The sequence below is a fragment of the Cydia splendana genome, chromosome 15, assembly GCF_910591565.1.
Source record: "Cydia splendana chromosome 15, ilCydSple1.2, whole genome shotgun sequence".
Taxonomy (NCBI): domain Eukaryota; kingdom Metazoa; phylum Arthropoda; class Insecta; order Lepidoptera; family Tortricidae; genus Cydia; species Cydia splendana.
This window is the reverse complement of record NC_085974.1, coordinates 3,083,774-3,108,128: the sequence shown is the minus strand read 5'-3', so window position 1 is coordinate 3,108,128 and position 24,355 is coordinate 3,083,774. Positions and strand designations below refer to the sequence as shown.

Genomic DNA, 24,355 nt, shown 5'->3' with positions numbered 1-24,355 from the left:
GTCAAACGTTTATTCCTCGAAGGACGACAATTTATTAATGTCTCTCGTCAAGATCAGACGCACCGTCAACACTACAACTGCATACAGGCATTTTTTCTCTTATAGATTGCTGTTCAAATGTAGTCGGGTTGTGTAGATTCTTAGCTCTATATCAGCCTATCATTCAATATAACCATAATTTTTGATCTCAGCAAGCAAAATATAGGTCGATATTTGATATTCCATTACAAAATAGTCTCAGTATTTATTCTTAAAGGAAAATAAGGGTTATGTTCGTTCTACTTCGGTGAGTATGACCAAAAACCTTTTAAAATGTCACAGACATTGGATACTGAACTGACGCTGGACGTTAAGTTTAGAAAACTGCTTACAAAATGACAAGACCTAACCCCAAACTGCCTGGGGTCTGCATAGACGGTGTCTCGTAGACATCCCCTACACTAGACCGTGTCACAGTGGCAGGCCAGACATAATAGGACCGAAGTACACCTCTCTAAAAACCGTAACACACTACCGCACCGCACCGCGACCTTGGTAAGGTGCGGTAGTGTGTTACGACTTTAAATGATGTATTTTTCAAGCATTTTCTTGGACATACACCGATAAAATTGGTTGCATTATCTATTGTTTCAATGTCGGAAAATGCTTCAAAATACGTCCACGGATATATGCACTAAAAAACTAAGTTTAATATAAATTGTCGTCAAGTGGGAGTAAGTACCAAAGCAGTGCGTATTTCGCAAGAAAATGTCCAAAAATATTTAACATAAGTTTTCTTACGATCAGCAATGCTTCATTGGAATTATTGATTAGTTTTTCAGAATTCCTTATATTTTTAGACGTTTTTACAATAAGAAATCCGCTCTGTGTTCGTGTAAACGTACCTTTACATACAGAATCAAGAACTACCTAATGTAATGAGGCTAAATAGACTGAACAAATGTGTATCACAAATGAATATAATGACCCATGTTTTAAATCAATGATAAATAATAGAGATTCAACTCAACTAAACGACGTGCAAACTTGACTGACGGTCATATCTTCATTTGCTGATTGTACTATTATTAAATACCTCAATCATGACCAAATATTTGATTATTAAGACTGATTATGACTGGAGTAAATAAAGTAATTATGTACGCTGATAAATTTACTCTAAATCAGTGATCAACGAAGACTTGTTTGTGCCTTATGCTGCGTTTACATAGTAGGTACCTAGCTACTGCGTACAACGGCCGAAACTACTAGACAAATTAAGTAATTTAAATGAGATATAGATATATATTGTTCGCTGTAGCTCGTTGCGCATTTAAACACAGCTTTATAATTAAGAGAGTAACGCCGCATTTACATTCTTGTCAAGCCGATTTTTTTTGTGCTTAGCAAGTTTGAAACGGCGCCAGTAGATTAATAAATAATCGAAATGCCCAAAAAGGTACAATTATTTGTTTAAAATACTAGATGTTCCTATATGTATAGATTTTATGGAATGTCCTTCCTCGCGTAGATCGCCCGTTGATTGCTATGAGATTTTATTACATATCTAGTTTTAAGTTGTTTCCTTTTTATAGATTTTTATGATAGCTAAAAGCGATACGACAATTTTTGAAAGACTATTGTTGAAGTAAACGGGCCTAGCGCCAATAAATTAGTGTTAAGATTAACTATAATAACCTTAGATCGTAATCATTTAGCTTTAGAGGAAGCATGTTTTATTTCTTGATTTTAACCATCCATTTTTAGCATTATGTCACGACTAAATATAAATGATTTTCGTTATTACATTTTCTATGCTTTTAATATTTGATTATTTCACTATTGGGAATATGGCGACGGTTTCTTTTATTTCAATTATCGAAAATCAGGAAAACACCAATCGTTACTCCTTTTTAAAACATATTCTGAAGAATATGATTCTAAAGGAAGCAATCGGAATTGGTTTCTGACTAAGAATAATCAAATATCGAAATATTAAGGATCGCGCAATTTGACTTGATTTTAAAAAGGACTCATTTTAGTACACAGAATAGATGCTCACATACCTTTTAACCTTTTCGTCGCCATTTAGAATGTCATACTTAGTGTTAAAGCTGTTTTGGGTGATGTCAGTGACGGGAGCCAGTTTTTCTAGCATGCCAGTGTTGAAACGGTAGTACCTACTACGAAAAAAAACTGTGCCAGTCCCTAGTTGGAAAAGTTTCATGGCACTAGCCAGTTTACACACTAATGTACGGTCCGTTTCGGCACTTGCATGCCAGTTGCTTTCTGCCAGCAACTGGCATTGTCTAAATCGGCTTTAATTAAATCTTGACTCTATCCAGGCTCTGGCGACAAAAAGGTTAAGTGACAACTACCAATGGACAGTCACGAAAAAACTGTTATATTTTAATCAGTTAACATTTTAATATTTATCAGTAATCGTTATGTATATGATTATGAATTTAGGTTTTTTACTAAGTTTTTACATGTGCATTTTTATTTTAACCATATTAACATGCTAATTTATTGTGAATGCTTTTATAATGATGTATTTTCATATATTTGTGTTGAATAGTGAAGTGTTGGTACATAATTTTCATGATACAGTGCCGTTTTTTTAAATTCAATCACCCAAAGTGAACCATGGAATTATGTATCGATTCTTTCACTTTTTATTTGGTTTCTTTTAAGATCTGATGTAATTTTAATCATGAACTTGTGATTTGATAAATAGTTTTAAAGTATGATTATGAGATGTTTAGTGTTAACTTTTAGTGTTTATAAAATACTACCTACAAGCTACTATTAATTTGATATGTTTAATTAAGATAAGTGATGGGTTAGGAGTTTTTGCATTTTTGTTTGTTTTTTTTTTTTTTAAGTTTGCACGGTCGTTTTTTAAGTTTTGCTTGTTCGATTAAAGGTTGAAGGTTAATTTTTATAAGATTTCGTGTTTTGATTTACCTACTTGTACGCACAGCCTTACTTACCTATTCCACTTGTCCAAGATATTTGTCCAATATGCTTATGCATTGCCTCTCACATTTTTTTAAGCAAAATGTAAGACGCAAATACACATTGGACAAGTGGAATACCCTTAGGTACCCAACGATATTAAAAGCATAATACGGAAATAGAAAAAGTACATTTTACTTTTTTCTTGATTAGTCCTTCGTCAGGCAAAATCCTGTAGCGGGAATGTCTATTTGAATTTTATTTAATTGAATAGAAAGTTAAAATCTACGCCATTTGCCCCGTGGCCCGAATTTTAGATGAAAGGCCTAATATGTAGTTAGTATATTGTTTGAAACTAATTGCTTATCGCGCTCTTTAAACAATGCTAAGCTGACTTTACATCTTACCATATAGAAATAAGGTTCAATATTCTTAATTAATGTTTCGCCTGCGATCATCGTAACTGACGTTGTTATGAATGGCAGGATAAAAACTATAACATTCGAGATCGCTATTTTTAATAGCACTAATTAATCACAAGATTAAAATAAGTAAAGAGTATTAAATTTCATGCACTGTACATAATTTTAAAATCATTAACCATTCTATATAAATCCGAGCAATTTCTGAACGCAGCCATTCGTTGACCTTGATTGACATTGCGTTTGACAGCTTCGAATTTGTTCGGCGGCCGTACCAAAGAGAATATAATCACTACGTTTTAAGAGACGGGACTTCCATACTAGCGATTTGATTAGTCTGTGTGTATGTTTGGTTATCCAATCATTACCAACATGTACGTCAAAGAACTGTCAAAGAACAATAGTACCAACATAACAGACTTACATAGTGTAGTAACCTACACGCTTGCGTATTTTATCGATATCGATAAAATGGGTATGGTTGAAACATAGGCTCCTTGTCAACAAATTTCGTACTCAGGATCGAGTCCACATTTAAGTCGTACGTTATTTTAAGTGTTCTTTGAGTGGACTAATAGGTACATGGTTGGACTTAAATGTGGACCAGAAATATTTTGGAGGATGGAGCAAAATGACATATTATTTACGGCGAGGGCGTACATAGAAATATGAACGAAGCGAAGAATTCAAAGTATGATTTAAGCTAAAAATCTATGCAAAAAAATAAACGTCCTATAGAACTAAAGTGTTTCTTTGATTTCTCGAGCGAGAAAAAAAGCCCTTTTCACATCCACTATTCGAAAAAGGGGGTTTTTCTTCTCTGCTAGGAGGGATCAAAGTGTTACTTTTCTTCCCTGCTGGGAGCAGGGGCATATTTTTTAAGGTTATATGTATAATATTTGTGACGTCTCACGGTAAAGGTACCTTATGGCGGTTGGCGCTTACGCTATTATTTACCCCGCTCCAATATTATTGCGGCGCTATGTGACGTAAGCGCCAGCCGCCATAAGGTGCCTTTTACCATGGAACGTCACATTTTAGAATATAATAATTTCCTCATTGGTGATGTTAAAAGTTGTATGTGCCATAGGTAGCAACATTATTTCCATCTTGGGCATAAACACTTGAATCCCTTACTACGCTCAAGATTCTATTTTAGAATCCTGTTTCGTCCAGGATTCAATGTACGCCCGCGCTGTAAATATGCCATTTTGAATTTGAATTATGAAATAAAAATATGTAATCGAATTTTATTGCGTATAATGATTAAAATATGATTCTTATGTACAATAAAAACTTTGAAAGTAAATCCCTCAGACAGTCAACGGGTAAATGGGTAATTAATAAATAGTCTAGTGGATATAGAATGTCCTATTTTAATAATTTGGCACGGGACTGTCACATTTCAAACATAGACAGAGAGAATCATACTGTCTTTGTCTTACGCTAGTTCTAGTAACCAAAGGTAGGGTTAAGTACCTATAATTTTCTTAGTACTTACTAACGAAAAAAAATCTACTTAATTACCAAACCGGCTCACAAAATTTCACGAAAATCAGACGAAAATCGATTAAAAAATACGATCTGCAGAGGAGAACATCCGGAAAATCTGACTGGAGACCTTCGCTAACGCTCTGTCATAAAACGAAAGTTGTGCGAATTATGCAAACCTGCGGAAGCGAATTCATCTTCCTCGCATTATCCCAGCACATTGCCACGGTTCATAGGAGCCTTGGGTCCAAGAATTGGCGTAGGTACTAGTTTTTACGAAAGCGACTGCCATCTGACCTTCCAACCCAGAGGGGAAACTAGGCCTTATGGGAAATAGTCCGGTGTCCTCACGATGTTTTCCTTTACCGCGACTGGTAAATATCAAATGATATTTAGTACATATATAAGTTCCTAAAAACTCATTGAAACGAGCCGGGGTTTGAACCCGCGACGTCTGGATTGAAAGTCGGACGCTTTTACCACTAGGCCACCAGCGCGCTCCAAAACTGCGAAAGAAAATAACGTTAATAGTACAATACAATCGTGATATAATAGAGAATTGTCTAAGCGAGGTACGAGATTGAAAAGATTGATTATACTCGTATCACTATTGTATATTTCTATGATTCAACAAAAATTGCACTTTAAACTAGTAGAATCATATAGTTAAACAAACCAAAGGTATACAGCTAAGTTACCCTTCGAGCAGCTGCGATACCTTCATACACGAACGCGTCTCGGCGGGTTGGTCAACGACACCTTCTCGTAACCCATGAGGCCCTGGTACTTGCTCCTTGTTAAATTCAATTTTTAGACAGTTTTTGTTCTCAATTTTGCCACCGTAACCTATGGAAACTAACAAGAAACGCTAAGCGGTTTTCGTAGTCTATGGATGTTGCTATATTAATGGTGTACCATGCGCGTTTCTAACTTACGAAGAAGTTGTTTCTACTATACAACCTAAAATAAATAATGAATTTAAGGTATGGCTTTTTTCGAAATGAATATTATAGTTGAGTTGGGAGCCCGTACATTAAAAGTACCCAATTGCAATTACGAAATCTTAATTAAAGAATTGCAGTCGACGAGTAGAAAAAATATATTGGAATGAATTCACCATTAATAAATGTTTTAATTATACGTATAGGTATGTACGAATAATAAGGAAACTGTAGGTACCTACCTATAACCTTTTTATCAGTAAAAACCTTTTTGACAGAACTTTTGGACTAACTCTAAGTGATTGGCTTTATCCATGACAAGCTGTTTTTATTGTTTTATTATTTTGATGTACATTGTTGCTGTGACCTTTTGATAATGTCAGCAGTTGGTTCTTCAGATTTAACGAAAGCTAGATTTGCTCTATGGCATTCGTTTCGGATTAAAAGATGACTAAGACGAACTAACAATACACGGAGAAGACGAGCTTTGTGATCATTACATATCCATAGCATATTATCACATTTCGTCAGCAACACCATGACAGCTTTCTCAGTAATATGTCTCTCATGAAGAATCGGTTTGATTTCAGCTTCAAAATATGAGGTAAATGTATCTACTAATACGCAAAGATTTAATGTTGGATACGTAAGACTTGTTTTCTCTGGCTACCACTCCCGAAGTTTAATATAACTATACATTGCTGAATCACATTGTTCCTTCTCTTCAGTTTTTAAGCTTCGCGTATAGTTCTCACATTCCCATCGTATATTTTTTTAAACCACTGAGGCTAAATATCCCGCGACATATACGGTAGGCTGTTTGTCCAACGATTCGAAAAGACTGCTTTCAATTTGCAGAAATCCTGCATCGTCTTCAGGAAAGTCAAAAGCATCAGGTAAATGTAAAACTGGCGCTTCAGCTTCTTCTGGTAAGTGTACAGGAGCTTGAACATCTTCAGGTATTACCATTTCTTCAGTCATTTTGACACTTTTGAAGAAATCTTCAAAATCTATAATAGCTTCATTATCATCTTCTTCACAATTTGCTGCTCTACCTACTGGCGTGCTTAATTTTGTCAATATATTTGACTTTAAGGCGGCTGTGAAATGATGGCACGTTGGGTTTCGACTTGTGGGACAATGTTGCCTAATCATTCCGAAAAGGTTTTCTAAGCTATCTTGGTTTAGCTGCCGAAGATTTAAGTACTTGAATCCTTTCGATTCAACATACTTCCAAATGTCTTCCAGTGATGATAAGGAGGTAATGTATCCCTGTACGCATCGGACGTTCTTCAGTCTTAAAAAACTATCAGTCTTTAGGAAATACATAGTACTCATGACTTATTTATAATGTCTCCACAATTCGACGTGGTTAGTTTTCTTGGAAACATTCTCTCGTCGGCCCTTGATAATGTCTTTTCTGGACGAGGGACCATTTGTGCAATCAAAAAGCCTATCAAGATCTTCTATGATATGGGCAGTATCCGAGATTTCCTGAGCTTTCTCAACATCATCATCACCGTGCTTCTCAGCCATGAGTTTTAAAATAGCAGCGACGGTATTACTGAGCACTTGAGCAGCTAGTTTTATTTTCATTTTCGACCGAAATGTAGGATTCACGTGTAGGGCTGTTAGTTTTTTGAAATGTAAGGAACTTTTATTTTTTTCTGCCACTTCTCGTAGGTGAGACCACTTTCCTTTTCTCCCGTTTATTACAATTTCTCCTCCATTATGAAAATTGTTTCTTACCGATTTCAGTAAATGCGGAATATCAAACATTATATAAACTCTCTTATCATCCAATATGAAATAATTGGTAGTAGTGCCACACCACCTTTTGAGTAAATTCAAACTGCCAATATTAGTGGGTCCTTGGTCACATACTGTGGTAACCACCGTGTAACCAATATCAGCAAGTGCCTTTATTATGTCTTTAATAATACCAGCAAGGTTTTGCGCTGATATCGTCCCCTTAACAAAATAGTAGGCTATCGGTTGCTTCAGTTTTTTATGTAAGCCTTGTACCATGAAAACTAAGGCGTGATCTGCCACTTCTGCACTTCTGTATCGAGTTTCTCCTAAATCCGTAAATCCTTCAACTTTATCTGATCTGGTGTTTAGAATCAGACGCTTTGTCAAAGCAATCTCATCAAAAAGTAACGCGACCAGCCTATCTTTTTCAGGTATTGCTGTGGCTTTCTTTTTTAAATGATTTAATATAATCGGGCTGATGCCCGGCTCTAATTTCATTTTTTGTAGTTCTCTTTGCAATGTTCTAATGCTGGGCAAGGCCACCAGTTGTAACAAATGACGATATGTCCTGGGAGATTTCTTGTAAATTGCTATTGCCAATGCTTTTTCAATTGGACTCCATCTCTTTCCTCGCGCATTTCTACGGTTGTTGCGTAAATACGCAGTGATTAAGGTCTTCAGAGCTAATGATTTAATGCGCGGCAATACATTTCCTTCACGCAATGTTGTTATTTTCTGCTTGTAGAAATCATTTTTTTTTAATAATTTTGTTTTTCGTGGTGTCACTTGTAAATCTGTAAAAATAAAATATATACCTTATTTAACCGAGTTATTTACAATACTTCTTTATTTCTGATAAAATATAAATTGAAATAAATAATTTTCAATGCCATTTAAATTATTTTCAACCATAGTGCATCAAGACTTTCAAAAATCTTATGCCTTGGAGCAGCGGTCGGGAACCTTTTAGCAGCCAAGGGCCAAATAGTAGTTAACGGAGGTGACGCGGGCCGTACTTTGTTAATATTTATGACTTTATGAGACATTGTCGTTTGTCACTATTACATACAAAATAGCCAAGGCGGCTCTCGGGCCGCAAGTAACAGGTTCACGAGCCGCATGCGGCCCGCGGGCCGCAGGTTGCCGACCGCTGCCTTAGAGGATTTTCATTCATAGTTTTCATGAGCAGTTCAATTTCAACAAATACCTACCACTATTTAAATGCAGATAATTTAAAAAAAAATCGCTGTCGAGGATACATGGAGATGGAAATGCCAGCCAGCCAGCCGCCACGCCAGCGATGAGATACATCTCATGAACCAGTCACATCACAGTGTATTTCTGTTGAGGCTATAACAACAAGTACTAAAAACAGAATAAAATAAATATATAAGTGTCGCTCCCATACAACAAATGTGGTTTTTTTGCCGTAATGGTACGGAGCACGTCGTGCGCGCGTCCGACTCGCACTTTGCCGTATGGAGTAACAAACATAGACAAGTGCGAGTCGGACTCGCCCACCAAGGGTTCTGTACTTTTTACCCGACTACGGTAACGCAAAAGGAGGGTTATGATTTTTACTGGTATGTATGTGGGTATGTACTCGTATATATGTACGTTCATCTGTTCCCTCATAACTTCTAAAGTACTCATTATAATTTGACAAACGACATGTCATTCGAATCGTCTTAGGGTCGGTTGCACCAAACCGATAGGTACCTATCGTTCAGAAACGTACCGTTTACACCGTCGGCGTCGTCGTATCGTTTAAAGAGTTCGCTAAATTTTTATGTATGGAAAGTTTCATAGTAAAGCGCTGGGGCTGACGTTGATCAGTCTGTCAAATGTGGTTGGTGCAACTGGCCCTTAGTCGTCCGCTGGTTGAACACGGCGCCCTCTAGAGGTCATAAAGTCATCACGAACGTTAATATAATTATATTATGTACTATGAGCGTCATATACTAAAACAGTCGGGCGTAGCCCAACGTACGTGGCGCGGTGTACGCGTCCCAAAGCCAAAGGAGTCAGGCGTAGTCCGATATATGCGGCGCTCTGTGTGTATTTCTGTATTGACGACGCCCTCGCAAAAGTAATATAAAGTGACTTCAAATCACAAACGAAACATCCTCCAGACTGAGCGTAGTCGCACTACCCCCTCTGCCACGCATTACTCCATGTTCCAGTCGAAAGTGTCTTTGTGTGACGTCCGTGTCTTTGAACGGACCAATCACGACACGGGACTTCGCTCACCTCGTCCCGCGCACCCCCGCATTTTTGGCATCATCGGTTGCATGAAATAATTGCTCTAAACTCGGTCTAGAGGATTCCTAGTCTATGCTTCAAATAGTCATCAGTACGAAATCATGACCCCAAAATTAATTAAATTAAAAATAAGTTCTAAAACTAAAACACGACTAGCCGACTACTACTGTAAATCGCGCTCTAAAAAGTATAAAACAAGATAGAATTCTGAAAATATCATACTGGAAATATTATTAATGTTATCATTTTTAAACTAAAAAATATAACGTTATATAATTTACTATTTTTTTTTTATAAATTTACAGAGATTCAGAGGATAGCCGTGGTCGTATGCCACGTTACCTTAAAGTTTATAATTGTGTGGCATACGACCACGGCGATCCTTTGAATCTCTGTAAATATATAAAGAAAATAGTAAATTATATTACGTGGTATTTTTTAATTTAAAAAATTATAATAATATAATAATAAGCCCGCAGGGCAGCTTGTGGCGAGCTGTTGGGGAGTAACGACCCCACGGACCCGAGTGCTCCCGAGAGTCGGTCAGGATCTCCGTCTCCGGCGTGTCTTCGTCGGTCGGAGTGGACCCCAAGGGGACCCGCAGGACTCTCAGCTCTGGCCTTCATTGGCCGTCCAGAGAGGAGTCGCTAGCTATATGCTCCAGGGGTGGAAGTGAAAGATGCATAAGACGCGAGTTGGCACAGTGGCTGTTATAACAGCCACTGGGTAGAAAGCGGCGCACACCTCTCGACACCCCTGAGCCGCTTACATCAGTGTTGCTCCTGGTCGTCTTTACGACGACTTTCAGGGGCCCACCTAGTTAGTGGCAAGACACCGCCTGCCTCGATAACGTATAGAAACATTGTTATGGCAGGTGTCCGGACCTCTCGGCAATAGCCCAATCTTTTGACCAGCCAAACTTCAACACCATAACCAGGGCCGGATTAACCCTAAGTCAAAGTAGGCAACTGCCTAGGGGCCCCGCCTCGGCTAGGGGGCCCAGGCGGCTCAGCGACACCAAATAAAATTTTGTTCCATAGGGTCAAAATTCATGAGTAATTTTTTTTATTCTTATAATAATGAGTATGCTTTGTTATTGTTTTTTTTTTCGATCCATTCTTTAAATTAATGAAATACTGTAATAAAATCGAAGCAATACGTTACAGTTTACGGGGCGTATTCTGCGTACCTGTTGTAAAGTTGTAATAATAGGGGTTTTCAGGAAAAATGGTTCACTTTTTTTCGAACAACCAACAACTTTTGGGTTATTTCGACTCAGAATCACGAGGACTAGGTATTGATTAAAAACAAAGAAAAAGAAAGAAGATGTAAGTGTCCCCAGTTTTTCATAGGAATGCTCTACCTTCAGCCTCGCTTTTTACCTAAATTTACCATTGGTTTGTGTTCCACATCTCCTCTACTTCAGCTTAAGCTGGACTTCCGAGCAAAGCGGCTCTGACGCAACGGCCGCAGCGTCAGAGTCGCTGCGTCAGTGTCGCAACGTTAACTGACGCAGATTCGCTTCCGAGCGGCGCGACTCCGGCGACAGTCGCAGTTGTTATTCCTTACGGTGCAGACGTGATGAACCGATTAATTATGAAAATATTATTGGCAGAAGAGGAGGATGACGATCTTTTGCTTCGTTACTTTTACTGTGGAGCGAAGCCTACCCAACTCAATTTTAAAAAGTAGAATAAGGTAAAGGCACTTATAGCATCTTGAAAAAAAAAAGCATTTAAACGAGAACGATGACAAATTCAGGAGCTTTAATATTCATTTTTTAGATATTCTAATTATTGACATAAGCTCAAAACCACGTGTGATCGCAGCGACTGCGCGACAGTGCTTGCGCAGACGTAGCACGGCCGCTATCGCCGAGCGATACTGACGCGGCGCCACTGTCGCTACAATGTAATACAATGGACATTGGTTCGTGTCTGTACTCAACTATTAAATTTATCCTGAAGCCTGATGAAACACGGCTTTGACTTCGCATGAAAACTCGCCTCACTGGGGAAGTTCGGACTTTTAGGCCCGGCCTTTTAACACGCTTTCACAATTTGCGATATTGTTAACAAAAAATTTCGCGCTCGCTGCGCTCGCGGATATTTTTGGTTCTTTAATGCATACATGTTAGCTTCACTGGTGAATTAATAGAATTAGACCAAGATAAGTCTGCAATGATTTTAATAGCATACGCAGTAGGGTGGGTCGATTTTGTAAAAATAATATTTTTAATGCTGGGTACGTTTAAAAAGTTGCGTTTTGGTCTGTTTAGCATCAGAAAAATAATCAAAAAAAAAACCTATATAACTTTTAGCCCTCTACCATGGCTTCAATATTTCTAAATTATATATTTTTCGACGTTTTTATTTTTGTATCTAAAATGTGTCCGAAAGCTTTTTTATTTAATTTTATAGTTTATTCATTCATTGCGAGTATCGGAACGTACATTACAATGGTCTTTTTTTTAAATCATAGACAAAAGTAAGCTTTCTTGCGTCAAAACTGTCAACTCAATTTTCGCGTTACCCGCCAATTTGTTCATAAATTTGTCAAATAGTTGTTTTCATAACTCATTAATAGTTTTTAAGTAAAAATAAATAAAACCAAGTGAAAATCTTATTAAACATTTAGAAAACCCTATAATAATTCAACTTTATTCAAGTTTTGTTCATAAATATGAGTGCTAAGCAATCTACCGTCAAAACACGAAGTGAAGTTACTTGCCCTTTGTTTGGACCACCTTCAGATCTTAACGTGAAACTTTTACCGACGATATCAGACACTATTAAGTATATACTTATCGTAAGACACCGTATGCAAGATCTTAATTCCGGAAAACAACCGTCAATAACCCATGTTTTTGCTTGTGTGAGCTGCGACATCGAGAAGATCTGGGCTTCCGCTTCTATTCCTACTGTAAGTCCCAAGAGAATAAAGGAGTTGTTAAAAAAGTATTACGACGAATACTTAAAGGTAATACGGTACCCTAAAAGTAAAATAAACGACAACTATAGGGATAAGTTGACGAGCTTTAAAAACGGCTGTTTAACGCAACTTTTCGACATTGCAGCTTGCAAGTGCACGATTGTACTGAGGACCGATTATTGTTCCTGTGCTAAACAAAATAAAGTACCAGTCATCGAACAAAAATTTCTACTAGATCAACGATCTCACAGACAAATGATTATAGCTGGTGTAGACAAAATTCAGACTCAAAAAAATTGCTCAAAAATTGAAAGACAGCAAAAGTTGCAGAACCGTATGATGGATTTTTATAACTCTCAACCAGGTCTAAGCTCCAACCGAAAAATAGCACGTACTTCGCTTGCTTCACATACTGATTCGAATGCCATCATAGATACTCCATCTGTAATATCACTGCCGAAGACTGATACACCTTATAACACCCTAAGATTGCCAGAACTGGCGAAGACGTGTGATCGGTACGGAATTTCAAATCGATCCGGAGCTGCAATCGCAACTGCTGTGCTGCAAGACGTAGGACTTATATCTCACGACGACAAAAACTTAGTAGTGGATAAAAACAAACTATGGCGGGCTCGAAATAACGAAAGATGTAACTTGCAGGAGAATATGAGTCATGATCAATTGGAAGCGATTTATTTTGACGGCAGGAAGGACAAAACCTTGCTTATCGAAAATTCGAATGGTCGCTCCTATCGTAGACTTACTGTGGAAGAACATATATCGCTTATAAGTGAACCAGGCTCTTTATACTTAGGACACACGACACCACGAACAGGAACTGGCAAAGAAATTTGCAATTCAATCGTTGAATACTGTCAAAGCCACGAAATCGACTTAAATGAATTAAAATGTATAGGTTGTGATAGGACTGCCACGAATACTGGGTGGAAAGCAGGAGTTATTAGATTAACTGAGTTGAAGTTGCAAAAACCATTACAGTGGCTTGTATGCCAACTCCATGCCAATGAGTTGCCTTTACGACACTTATTTTGTCAGCTGGATGGAGGCACAAGTGGACCTAGAGAGTACTCGGGGCCCATAGGAAAAGCTCTAGAAACCTGTGATAAACTGCGTGTAAAAAAGTACGCAGCTATTACTAGTGGTATTACTGATATAGACCAAAATGTCCTAAAATCTTTAAGTACGGACCAAAAGTATTTGTACGAAATGTGTTGTGCTGTGTCGACGGGAACTTGTAGTGCAGAACTCGCAAATAGACAACCTGGAAAGATGGCTCATTCTCGTTGGCTTACCACAGCAAATCGTATATTACGATATTATATTGGATGTGAGAAACCGTCGAATAAATTGAAAATTCTAACAGAATACATTGTCAAAGTGTACGCACCGGTCTGGTTTGAAATAAAGAAAAAATCGTCGTGTATTTATGGAGCCCACCACGTATTTAATTTAATACGTTTAACTAGATCATTCGGTGACGATGTGAGGTCTATTATTGATCCAGTAATCCAGAGGAATGCTTTTTTTGCTCACCCTGAAAACATACTGGTGGCTATGATATCGGATGAGAGAAAATCTGTGACAGAACTTGCTCTAAGAAAAATTTTACAAGCAAGACGACAGCCAATCACTGGTTCTGTCAGAGTGTTTAAATTGCCTCAGCTCAATTTTAATGCAACTGATTATATAGACATGATAATCTGGGCTGAGTGTCAAGTTACACCTCCGCCGATTATGAGCCATGTGTCTGAGGAGGATTTGCAGAAGATGATAGATGACGTCTCGCTAGCTCGAGATGTCGTTTTCTCTAAGTTTCCCTGTCACACGCAAGCAGTAGAACGGTGCATAAAACTTGTAACGGAAGCATCGATTACGGTGGCTTCAAAAAATGCACGGGATGGACTTATTCCTTCGAGCAACACGGAAGGGAGGCGGCATTCGCACTATTTCCCCTCTGCCGAGGTACAAGATTAGCGCGTCAATCTAATCTAGCGCGGGTAATAAAACTAGTTGCAGTTGGATTTTTCACTAGACCGAGTCCAGACGCGCGCGTGAACACTGCTGCACAAAAATGCCTGTTTGCTCGGTTTTTTGTTATAAAAAGAGGTCGGGAACATCAAATTTACAAAAAGAAAGTGTTACATTTCACATGTAATATTTTTTTTACATATCATACGTTTAATTACATTCAAACACAATTATTATATTTTAGTCTCATGTAATTGTTGGATTTATCGATTTTGCTCGCTCAGTACAAATTGCGGATCGGTCGAGCGACAAATCCGACTTCTCATCTTTCAGAATACAATAATAACATACTTCAACGAAAATGTGTTAGTGTGCGTGTTGTGACACTTGTCACTCGTCCGTACACAAAAAGAGATCGAGGTTTGCAAGATTTGTCTTTGACGTGTGTCATTTTCTATGTATTTGTGTCGTCATTACAGATTGGATTTTGTATGTAAGTGTGTGAGAAGTGTGACTGTGTGCACCTTTACCCCCGCGAAAAATGGCAGAAAGATTTGTACGGTGAGATATCGCTTGGGCCCCTCCCTTCCGATGTGTCGGAAGCCGGTGTTGCTCGAAGACTTATTCGGACCAAACTGAAATCCAGATCTGTAATGCCATCTTTTGACAATAAGGCACAATACAACTGCTAATTTAGTTAAAATTCAAGTTTTTCAACACTAAAACTTTCGACATTATGCATTTATTTTGTAACAAAAATGGCTTATTTATAAATAATTAGACTATGTTTTATACAATACATGTGGTTTTTATTATTTAGTACTACAAAAAAATATAAATAATCATACACGAAACTGACGTCGAATATTTCAATAATTTAAAACTTTGAGCAGCTGTAGAGGGCTAAATCATATAACGAATCAACATTTTTTTAACTGAATATAAGAGCTTAAACAAAATAGCAACTTTTTAGACCCCCCCAGGTACGATTTACGCAAAAAAATATTTTTTCATACAATATCGGCCCACCCTAATACGCAGTGCAAGTGTTATTTATACGTCATAATTTCATAGAAGTTTTGACGTTTTGCGAGTGCTATCAAAATTGTTGCAGGCTTATCTTGGTCTAACTCTAGTACTTAATTTAAGTAATTTTAACATATGGGAATTCTGTATTATTAGGTTGATTCTATAGTCAGACCGTAAAAAGTCTGCAGCGATTTTGATAGCCCACGCAGTGCAAGTGTCATTTTAAACGTCAAACTTCTATGAAATTATGACGTATACATAACACTTACTCTGCGTGGGCTATCAAATCCGCTGCAGACTTTGTTTGGTGCTACTCTAATCATGTGGCTCGGCTTTTGGTCTTATGGTCGGACAATCGCTGTTCAGTCTCGCAAAATATGAACTATTGAGAAAATCTACTTTGCGGCACCAGTTGAGCTTAGCCTTTAGCCTGGGTTAAAATTTGCCATTAGAGGTAGATAGGCAAGTGACGCTGAAGCTCTCATCTTTGGTATTCCACTGGGAATTGGCCTTAAGCCGAAAGGGCTCTCCCCACACTTGACGCGACGCGGAATCCGCAAAAACCAATAGAATAAAGCTTTATGTCCACGCAATAAGAGCGAAAAAGACATCTTTCGATTTGGATCGGCTCGGCCGACGCCTGAAGATTGAAATTAAAAACGCAAACTTATTTCCCTGTACTGAAAATGCTGTGTGCAGAATTGACTGTAGGGGGCCCCGAGCCTCGCACTGCCTAGGGGCCCCGGCATGCTTAATCCGGCCCTGACCATAACCGGCACTCTTCTCCATTGCATTTACAATAGCTCCTACGCCAGCTGGGACCGATTTACGGGTATCTATTTGTACCCGTGAATGGGTTCTAGCTGGTGTATTACATAACATCAAACTTGTCTTAAAGGGCCTCTGTGCTGTTGGCTTCGGCCCCACGCACGCCTCCCAAAGGTCCGGGACCCCATGGTCTCGAGATATGGAAAGACATACAAATAATAATAATAATAATAATAAGCCCCCAGGGCAGCTTGTGGCGAGCTGAATGGGAAGTGACGTCCCTTGGGTCCCATACCCCCGAGAGTCGGTCAGGCCCCTCTCTCCGGCTTGCCTTCATTGGCCGGCTGGAGTGAACACTGAGCAGGGGCCGCAGGACTCTCACCTCTGGCTTGCCTTAACCGGCCGTCCAGAGTGGGGTGTCAGAGCTATATGCTCGCAGGGCGGAAGTGAAATATGCCTAAGACGCGAGTTGGCACAGTGGCTGCTTACAGCCACTGGGTAGAAAGCGGTGCACATCCTGTCCTCTCCACGCCCTGAGCCGCTCACGTGATGTTGTCCCCTTGTCGCTCCGTGCGAGCGGCCGTTTTCGGGGACCCATATTGTGAGTTGGCGAGTCACCACCTGGCCCATTTTTTCATGTTTTTTAACATATGAGCAGGGCAGGTGCCATAGTCTCCTCCATAGTCCCGGTTACTAGCCCACTAGCAACTCAACTCAATAGCCCGGTTTATTTTTGTACCTTTTCTTACAATAGTCTTACACTAACCGGGGCTTGTCCTTGGGTGCACTACTATAGTGCAAACAGGGATAATCGTCGGTTGGTGTCACATTACATGTAGAGTAAATTGTCTTATTACAAGGGGCCTCTACGTGTTGGCTTCGGCCCCACGCACGCCTTCCAAATGCCCGGGACCCCATGGTTCCGAGAAATTGTAAAAGACAGACATAATAATAATTTGTATGTTTGTTGATTCGACGGCCATTGTCCCGCTAGTTGTTTCAGTGAACGGTTTAATTAAATAGCGAAGAGTCCTACATCTTGAGAGACTCTCGCTAGGTGGTTGGAACAAGGGACAGATGCAGAAGGCGGTGATCTTGGACACGGCGCGGATAGTCCGCCGGTTCCTCTCTCTGCAGCCCTGACCACCGGTAGCTTGGGCCTTGCCCCGCTGCTGGCGGCACCCTAGGTTAGGTTTTTTATAATGTGTTTATATGTATTTTTTATTGTTTTGTAAGTGTTTTTATATTTTACTTTTATATTCATATTATAAAAACCCTAGCCTAAGAAGAATGATGAATTTAAAAAAAAGATCAGCCTATAAGCGTCCCACTGCTGGGCACAGGCCTCCTCTCATCGAGAGGGCTTGCTGGGCTATAGTCCCCACGCTAGCCCAATGCGGATTGGGGACTATATTTCCTGTATTATATTTTTAGATAAGAATTCTATCTTTTTTTTTTTATTTATTGAGAAAACCAAACAGTCATATAAACATATCAAAAATACAATACAAAAGATGTACTGCAACAAAAGATACAATAAAAAAAAGACCTGGAGGTTCATAAATTATAAATTATGTTAACTGTGTAAGTACAATTATAACTACTGCATATTAATATCAGATAGAAAAAACTGTTATCAGTACTTAGGTACTAAAACAACTTACGTTTAACTATGGTTTTTAGACTAGACGTCGAATTTTGAAAGCAATCTATTTCGGAGAGATGTTTATTATAGTAACTATATAGGAACTCGTCTGAAAAAGGTTTCTTCTTCATTTCATACTTTTTACAGCGCGATTAGCAGTAGTAGTCGGGTTTTAGTTTTTGAACTTATTTTTAATTAGTATTTGTTGTTATAGCAGCAACAGAAATACATCATCTGCGAAAATTTCAACTGTCTAGCTATCACGGTTCATGAGATATAGTCTGGTGCCAGAAGAACAGAGGAGTCTTAGTAATAGGGTTCCGTTTTTACCCTTTGGGTGCGGAACCCTGAAAAACAAGGGAAGGATCCTTCTGATTCTGAAATCTTTATGTAAATACACAGTGCTGTTTACCTTTGGCAGATAACTTTCTTCTTTTAGGTGATTGGAGGATGCTCTTCTTTTTTTTAGAATAATCATGGTCTAGTAAATGCGACTGTCTCGATGTAGATGGCTCTGTAATTATGAATAAAATATTTTATTACATTTGGTAATAAGGAGTTACCATCTCTAAGATGTTTGCTAAAAACCTAACGTGAACTAGGCGTCGTTGAAGAATTTCAATCTGATCATCATCAGCAGTTCCACGTCATCAAATGCCACGTTTTAGGGTTCCGTGCCTCAAAAGGAAAAAGTTCCGTTTTTTAGGATCACTCGTGCGTCTGTCTGTCTGTCCGTCTGTCACAGCCTATTTTCTCGGAAACTACTGGACCAATTTGAAATTTGGTACACATATGTAAATTAGTGACCCAAAGAGGGACATGTTTTTTTTTATAATTTTAAAATACATAGGTTCGAAGCTATTTAAGAAAATAGCCATAAAATCACCATTCCCCTCCCCTTTATCTCCGAAACTACTGGGTCTAAAATTTTGAAAAAAATACACAAAACAGTTCTTTACCTACAGATGGCAGGAAAACCTATTAGAAATGTGCAGTCAAGCGTGAGTCGGACTTATGTACGGAACCCTAGAAACGCGAGTCCGACTCGCACTTGGCCGGTTTTTTTAAACATATTATATATTATGCTTGATTTGTTGAAGTGAAACTAAAATCACAATACCTATATATGCCTGTAATATTTAAGGAGTCCATTCGATTCCTGATGGATCTCATCATCAGGACTCAAACTTGACAATACAATACAAATACTATATTACACACCTCAATAAAAGGAAACAACGCAAAAGAAAACAGAAACACAAGCAGAGTTTACCTGAAGCAGATAACTTTTTTCTTTTAGGTGATTGGAAGCTGCTCTTGTTTTTTTTACAATAATCATGATCCAGTAAATGCGACTGTCTTGATGTAGGTGGGTCTGTAAATTAAAAAATCATTAGTGCAGTAATTGGCACAACACGTTCATAGTTATGTCGAAAGTTTAAAGGGCCATAATGTACTGTAAAATGTTGATAATTATTAAGAAGTACTGTATCCGTAAAAGTGTATGGCGACTTTATCAATGACTTCATTCATAATTTCTCCATGCATTTTCGCAGCTCACTGTACTGGTATGTAACTTTACATTTTTCTAATATTTCTAGTGCCAGGCCATGGGCCAATAAGGGTCTACCTATATCATTTTAATATTTTTACTCGACTACGGCAGGTCTTGCTGTCTACATGTATTGCTTACACGAAAATACCAATTTAACATTTTGTTGATATTTTGTATGGGAGCGTCAATTATATTGCGCTATTTCGGGGTTGGTCCCATATTAAATGTTGCTGAGTAGGACCTATTATATTCACCCTGTAAATTATTGCAGGTGACTGGTGCATCATATATAGATGGTCAAGCAAATATTGTCAGTAGAAAAGGGCGGCAAATTTAAAAATGTAGGCGCGAAGGGTTGTCGGCCCATAGAAAATTTGTGTTTCCGCCTTTTTCTACTGATAAGATTTGCTTGACCAAGTATATTAACATTATTAACTCTATTTACCTGAACTGTGTCACCGTTTCCTTTTACGTGATTGGGATGTTTATTTGTGACTTAATCTTTGACCTGACAGCTGTTGCTCGAGCATATATGATTCTGTAAATATTCAAAGCATATAATTATAATCTAAATAGAGTCTGGCCAGCCAAATATTGTTGACAGATATTTCTTTGTTGTATCACCAATTGTCTATCATCTAAAAACTAGTGGCTCTGTGAGCTGTAGACCTCGCGAGCAGAGCTTTAAATTATATGGTGCTAAGAGCTTTAAATATAGTAAATTAAAAAAAACAATACGAAATTTACGTGTAAATAAAAACTTTTTACAAAAAAAGCAAACCGACTTCAAAAAGGATGAAATAAAATATTATCCTTTTTGAAGTCTATGCGTTACCAACTGATATGTTTGAAGTGCACATGCCTTTACAAATTGAGGAGTTCCCTCAATTCCTCATGGATCCCATCATCAGAACAGAACCAAATTAAAATGGGACCAACTCGGAGGTAGCTCCTTTCAAACAAAAAAGAATTACTCAAATCGGACTACGGATGTCGGAGTAATCGGTGACCGTACATAGAAAAAAAAATAGCCACAACCGAATACAGAACCTCCTCCTTCTATGAAATTGAAGTCGGTTAAAAAATAAAAAAAGTTATATCCCAGCATACAAATACTGGGGATCGAACCCAGGCTCTCTGTGCAAACAAAAAAAGCGAACGTTTACAAACTGAGCCAAATAGTTCTTAGATAAGCTGACGAAATTTAGCTACTCATTCTCAATTTAAAATTAGTTAAAATTAAATATCTCAATACCTCCGAAACCAGCGAAATAAATTTTCTGAATTTTTGGCCATTTAATCTATAAATATATCTCAAAAAGAAAAATTTCTTATGATATCGATACGACTATTTGTTTAGGCGCGAGGTATCACGACTCCGCCATTTTTAAAAATTTCCAAAAACTGGATTGACATAAAAATTTTATTTAATCATAGAATCTGGTCACAAAATTTCACGAGAATCGGTTGAGAATTGTGACCTGTAGAGGAGAACATCCGGACATACGAAAGCAAAATGCCCGAGTCAAAACGTAGACCTTCGCTACGCTTCGGTCAAAAAAGCTAAAAGGTCAGTTGTCAATTTATGTCATTCATTCAAATTGTTTGCGGTTTATAAGGGGTTTATTTTAAATAATATTAATAATTACTATACCGAGTGAGGTCCGCAAACTACTATTTAAGCTCGTAAACAATTACGAATATTACGATGATGTGCGAAGTCGACGTGAAGCGTTGTATAACGAAAAACTGCAATGTTTACAAGCGTAAAAAATTTAGTAGGTTGGTGCTCTATATATTTTGATACTTTAAGTGCTAGTTCTAACATTTGCCTATAACTTTGATTAAAGTATGTGAATTTATTAATACCATAATCTCATAAACAGGATAAGTGTGTAAAGAAACGGATAAACTAGAAGTTCTGGAAAATATCAATAAAATCAAAACATTGGATCGTAAACATGTCTGTTTGTCGTTGACTGTACTTTACATAGTGGTAGAAATTATGTGCGCCAACTTTGAGTGCACGTCAACGTATATTTAATTTATTTCCTTAGGTACCTTATGTGTGCACAGAAAATCAAAAATATTTTCTAGTATCAAAACTAATTCTTACTACACAAAGTGTGACCAGCCCAAGATCTTTTGAATTTTTAAACCTGGGCGTAAAGGAAACTATGATAAGTCCATATGAAGATGTATATTGTCGAGGAATAAGCACTGATTACAAATTTAGGCTGTTCAGCAGAAAGGTCGAAACGAATGTGACGGCATCACGCACGCGAACATTTAAACTTGTTCAGACGTGGCTCACTCCGCGATTTCGTCGCTTTGCTACAGGTAGTTAAAAGTGCATCCGTTCCGCCCCAATTTTGGGGAAAGCCATAAGCCGCGCGTGGCGCTGTCGCCACCTAGCGGCCATATCTGTGCTGATCGTAACAGACGCGTTTTGTTAGAGAGTGAGTCTTCGTACCTATACTATTATTTACTCTGTGACTTGTTCCACGTGCGTTTATGCAGTAACCTATAAAACAAGATGCTTTTAGTTTACGAAGACACTTTCCAACACTGGCCCTTAAACCAAAGCAATCTTGTTTAAACACACAAACACAAAACTTAAGTAGTGACCGACACTTCTAATAAATAAAAAAGTAAATTAACAAAAACATATGCACTGAACTTTCGCTACACCGTATCAACAAAGTTCAGTTATCCACATTATGAATTGTAATTCAATAAATGTTTATAAAATAAACGAGTCTTTTAATTTCATGTAATCACTATCATGTTTGACTAAACCAACAAATAACCATGATGGTAATTACATTAAGAACACAATTATTACATAGAATACATAGTTATATGCATTTACCTATGACAGTAATGTGAGTTGTCTCACAAACTTACTGTGTTTAACTTTACACAACGCTTTTGTCAGTATATCTGCCAACATATCATTAGTATTCAGATACTCAATAGTAATCTTATTACTATTTACAAGTTCTCTAATAAAATGATGCCGTATATCGATATGTTTGGTCCTAGCATGATGTAAAGAGCTTCTACACAATTTTAGCGCTGACTAATTGTCATTGAAAATTGTCGGTACAATTTCTTTATTTATAATTTCTTTCAGAAATGTACTAATAAACAAACCCTCTTTACAAGAATTTGACAAAGAGTAGTATTCGGCTTCGGTAGAGCTAAGGCTAACTGTTTTTTGCTTGCGACTTTCCCAAGTAACTACTGACTCACCTATTTTAAAGACGTAGCCCGTGTACGACCGGCGGTCTACGTCGTCACTGCCCCAGTCTGCATCCGCATATCCAGTGATATCCAGCTGCTGCTTGCTTTTCTTAAAAGTCAAACGGAGATCCAAGGTACCTTTCAAGTAGCGCAAGACTCTTTTGGCTGCTTTCCAGTGGGTCTCTGTAAGTAAATGATTCATTAAATTGACTCAAGTAGCTAACTGCGTATGAGATGTCTGTCGGGTACAGATAGCAATATACATAAGAGAACCTACAAGACCTCTATAATCATAGGTATCATCTCTTTGATTGCCCCTAGGTGAATTAAGTCCTGTTTCCATGGGAGTATTCGACATCCTGTAATTTTGTGCTGGCTAAAGCTAGAACCCTAAATTTTCAGTGACATATAGGGCTTAACATGCTTTACATATAATCTCAAAAACATTCAATTTGAACTTGTAGTTTAAGAATTATTGTACGTCAAAGTTCCTTAACACATTCAACACCAAGAACCCGACTGTCGGGTACACTGTTCGTAGCGACTACGCGCTACATACGACGAAACCGTGGCTACGCGCTACGAGCGTAACCCGTAGCACTTAGTGGTATTGAATGTGTTAATTTCGACACTGACACACTCACTCACTCACTCACTCGCTCGCTCACCGATCATCATAATTCTAAGATACTTCTAGCATACCCTGCATACCCACAAGCTTCAAAGGGTCTAGCAGGCTAAGCGAACAAGAAGTGCCCCCAACGACGGATTTGGTCATTCTTTCAGGTGGTGTACTGGCAGGTCCTAAGAACACTCTATGCTTAATATCAGTCCTCGATCTTCTTTTGTTTTCGAGTTATTCAAGATAATGTAAAATAATCAGTGTATCATTGAAAGTGTCATATTTTGTAAACTGTTCAAGTTAGATAAACCAAACAAAATTATATTTGACAACAATAAAATAGACTACAAAATGGATATGTTTAACCTGCATCATGTCCTTATACTTCATTATAAAAAAAAAAACATTTTATTTTTCTTCTCGTTTTTTTTTATACTTTTCGCGGAGGTTATTTTTTGACATGACGCACGAAGATTTATGCAAATATTTTTATATGTGTATGTAGTGGGTATTAGTGGCTACTCATGCATATTTTTTTTGTAGGTGTACCACCGCGAAAAGTATTTAAAAAATGAGAAGAAAAATAAAATGTTTTTTTTATAATGAGTTGTACTCACAAGACATTGCTTCCCTCCAATTGTCAGCGTCTGGACCACTCAGTGCTTCTTGTATAGTGGAGCATCTGGATTGGACGTGCCCGCTAGGAATCCAAAATGTGGAGAACCCGTTGAACTGTCCGAAGTATCCGTACTCTCCTCCTCT

The 24,355-nt window shown here is 38.0% G+C and overlaps 1 protein-coding gene across 1 annotated transcript in view; it reads right to left on the bottom strand.

The window, feature by feature from the left end:
* The window catches only part of LOC134797432 (S-adenosylmethionine decarboxylase proenzyme), a 439,106-nt gene that overhangs the window by 245,880 nt on the left and 168,871 nt on the right, over nucleotides 1-24,355 (bottom strand). The window lies entirely within an intron of this gene.